Here is a 3693-nt window from a genome sequence, read left to right as displayed (position 1 = left end):
TCTGGGGAGGCTCAGCAGCTACAGTGCCACACAGAAGGACCTGAGGACACAGGATCTGGGTATGGGAGCGCTGCATTAGAGCACCTTCCTCCTCCCTGCTGTATCCTTTTTATTGCAGGAATTCCCTACGTTTTTAAAAGGAACAGTTAGAAGGGTACAATGTCCCAACTTAAAGCAGGGGTCAGCTATGAGAGAGCACTACAGGTGTCCAGGAAAAGTATCCGCAGCACGTCCCCAGGGCATTCTCGTGCATTCTTGTCCGCGAGTTCTGCTTCTTGCTCTCCCTCTCCAGGGGTCAGTAACGACCGTGATTCCGATTACAAATCGGACAGCTCCTTGGACTTGGATTCGCCAGACTTCCAGGTGCTCGCTTCGGCAGCACATATACTAAAATTGGAACGATGCAGAAGATTAGCATGGCCCCTGCGTAAGGAGGACACGCAAATTCGTGAAGCGTTCCGTAAGAACGGTGGATGCACTGATTGAGGTGGTCAATCTGACATTAAACGTTGAAGAGAAATCTGATTCCGTTCCAGATCAAGCCATGTCCTTTAACAGGACTAAACGCCCCTTAAGACTTTTGCAGTCCACCCTGAGTTTACAGCCACACTCAATCATTACAGGGAGCAACTGGACCAACGCTTCACAGGACAAAAGTCTCTTAAAGCGAAATATCCTTTTTCGGCTGTGCCGAGGAAGGACTGGGCTGAATCCCCTGTTGTAGACCCGCCAGTGTCTCGCCTGGCATCCAAGACCCTTTTATCCATACAGGATGGATCATCCTTTAAAATCTCACAGACCGTCAGATAGAACACCTTGCTCACTCTGTTTTTTGAGGCCTCAGGCTCGGCCCCTTGTCCTTCATTCGCAGCAGCATGGGTTTCTAAGGCGATAGTCTTCTGTGCAGATACCCTGGCCAAATCCATTCAGAGCGGTAATTATCCCCTCTGAAGCAGTACATCTTGCCAGTCAAATTTCTTGGGCTGGAGATAACTTGGTACACACATCTTGGATGCGGCTGGCTGTTCTGCTCTACTGGCAGTGAACGCAGTCACGATCAGCAGAGCATTATGCTCAGAGTGGAAAGCGCTTGATATCTCTGCCTTTCCAGAGCAGTCACCTATTTTATGAGAAAGTGGATCAGCTTTTTTTTCTGATGCCACAGGAGGAAAGAGGAAATTTCTTCCCCAGCAGAGGCTTAGGCGTCCTTTTCGGAGAGATCAACAGTTCAGTTTCCGATCCTTTTGCTCCAACCCGGGTTGGTCCGCTGCCACTACTGTTGTGGATTCTGTTTGTGGGCTCCCTCTGGTGGTTACTGCTGGTACTGGGTGACTTTGGTGGGTTGCGGCCTTTGGTTTCCACCTGTCCATCAGAGGCTGGGTGTTTCCTATTTTACCTGGCCTTTCTGTCATTCCCTTGCCAGCTATCAATGTATTCAGATGTGCTCTGTTTGGTTCCTGCCTACCTGCTCCCAGATCTTTCAGGATAAGCTAAGTGCTGATTTTCAGTTGTTTGGTTTTTTGTCCAGCTTGCTTATTATGTCTCTATGCTAGCTGGTAGCTCTAGTGGACTGAGGTTCTCCCCATGTGCCATGAGTTGGCACATGGGTTCTTGTAATCTCAGGATGGTTTTTTGATTAGGGTTTTTTGCTGACCGCTCAGTCCCCTTTTGTATCGTTCTGCTTTCTAGTTTACAGCGGGCCTCAATTTGCTAAATCTATATATATCATCTCTATGTGTGTGCCTTCCTCTCATTTCACCGTCAATACATGTGAGGGGGCAACTATATCTTTTGGGGTTCATTCCTCTGGAGGCAAGTGAGGTCTTTATTTTCTCTGCAGTACTAGTTAGCTCTTAGGCTGGTGCGTGGCGTCTAGAACCAACGTAGGCACGCTCCCTGGCTATCTCTAGTTGCGTTTGTCAGGCGTAGGGCAGCGGTCAGCCCAGGTTCCATCACCCTAGAGCTCGTCCGTTATTTATTTGTACTTTGCTTGTCCTGTGCTATCCCTAGCCATTGGGGATTCATGACAGTATAGCCGGCCACAAAGTGTTAATTGTTTGGGCTGAAGCAGGAGAAAAAGAAGTGTTTAAGGGAATTTTTTTTTTTTTCCCTTCAGAGTTTTGCTGCCTAGCCCTTAATTGCTGTCTAGCTGCTTCTTACCTCCTCTTAACCCTTGAATGGCTCTGATCTTAGCTGTTTAACATGGATGTCCAGAGTTTGGCTTCCAGCCTGAGTAATCTCGCGGCAAAAGTTCAAAACATACAGGATTTTGTTGTTCACACTCCCATGTCTGAACCTAGAATTCCTATTCCAGAGTTCTTCTCTGGAGATAGATCTACCTTCCTGAATTTCAGGAACAATTGTAAATTGTTTCTTTCTTTAAAATCTCGCTCCTCTGGAGACCCTGCTCAACAGGTCAGGATTGTAATATCTTTCCTGCGGGGCGACCCTCAGAATTGGGCATTTGCATTGGCACCAGGGGATCCTGCATTGCTCAGTGTGGATGCGTTTTTTCTGGCATTGGGATTGCTCTATGAGGAACCCAACCTGGAGATTCAGGCTGAAAAGGCTTTATTAGCCCTCTCTCAGGGGCATGATGAAGCGGAAATATATTGTCAAAAATTTCGGAAATGGTCGGTGCTTACTCAGTGGAATGAGTGCGCCCTGGCTGCAAGCTTAAGAGATGGTCTTTCTGAGGCCATTAAGGATATTATGGTGGGGTTCCCTACGCCTACAGGTCTGAATGAGTCTATGGCTATGGCCATTCAGATTGATCGGCGTTTGCGGGAGCGCAAACCCGTGCACCAGTTGGCGGTGTCTTCTGAACAGGCACCTGAGACTATGCAATGTGATAGAATTCAGTCCAGAAGTGAACGGCAAAATTATAGGCGGAAAAATGGATTGTGTTTTTATTGTGGTGATTCAGCTCATGTTATATCAGCATGCTCTAAACGCACAAAAAAGCTTGATAAATCTTTTGCCATTGGTACTCTGCAGCCTAAGTTCATTTTGTCTGTGACTCTGATTTTTTCACTGTCTTCCATTTCCGTTGATGCCTATGTGGATTCGGGCACTGCCCTGAGTCTTATGGATTGGTCATTTGCTAAACGCTGCGGTTTTAGTCTGGAGCCTCTGGAAGTCCCTATTCCTCTGAAGGGAATTGACTCTACACCATTGGCTATGAATAAACCGCAGTATTGGACACAAGTGACCATGCGCATGACTCCCGTTCATCAGGAGGTGATTCGCTTCCTTGTACTGTATAATTTACATGATGTACTAGTGCTGGGTCTGCCATGGTTACAAGCTCATAATCCTGTCCTGGACTGGAAAACAATGTCTGTGTTAAGCTGGGGATGTCAGGGGGTTCATGATGATGCACCTCCGATTTCTATCGCTTCATCTACTCCTTCTGAGATCCCTGAGTTTTTGTCTGACTATAGGGATGTTTTTGAGGAGCCTAAGCTCAATTCGCTCCCTCCTCATAGAGATTGTGACTGTGCTATAGAATTGATTCCTGGCAGTAAGTTCCCTAAGGGTCATTTATTTAATCTGTCACTGCCAGAGCATACTGCTATGCGGAATTATATTAAAGGGAACCTGTCACCACGTTTTTGGAAGATGGGATAAAAATAGCGTTAAATAGGGGCAGAGGTGGGCATTACATTAGTGTGTTTGTTATGCGTTTATTAC

At 46.8% G+C, this 3693-nt stretch overlaps 1 non-coding gene across 1 annotated transcript; it reads left to right on the top strand.

Annotated features, from left to right (window-relative positions):
• The first annotated feature begins 363 nt into the window (after positions 1 to 363).
• Positions 364 to 468, top strand: LOC143797446 (U6 spliceosomal RNA). The gene has a single exon (XR_013220475.1). It is a non-coding gene; the product is annotated as a U6 spliceosomal RNA (small nuclear RNA).
• The last annotated feature ends 3225 nt before the right edge of the window (positions 469 to 3693 follow it).

Source organism: Ranitomeya variabilis, chromosome 1 (assembly GCF_051348905.1).
Source record: "Ranitomeya variabilis isolate aRanVar5 chromosome 1, aRanVar5.hap1, whole genome shotgun sequence".
Classification (NCBI taxonomy): Eukaryota; Metazoa; Chordata; class Amphibia; order Anura; family Dendrobatidae; genus Ranitomeya; species Ranitomeya variabilis.
This window is presented reverse-complemented; position numbering and strand designations above follow the sequence as displayed.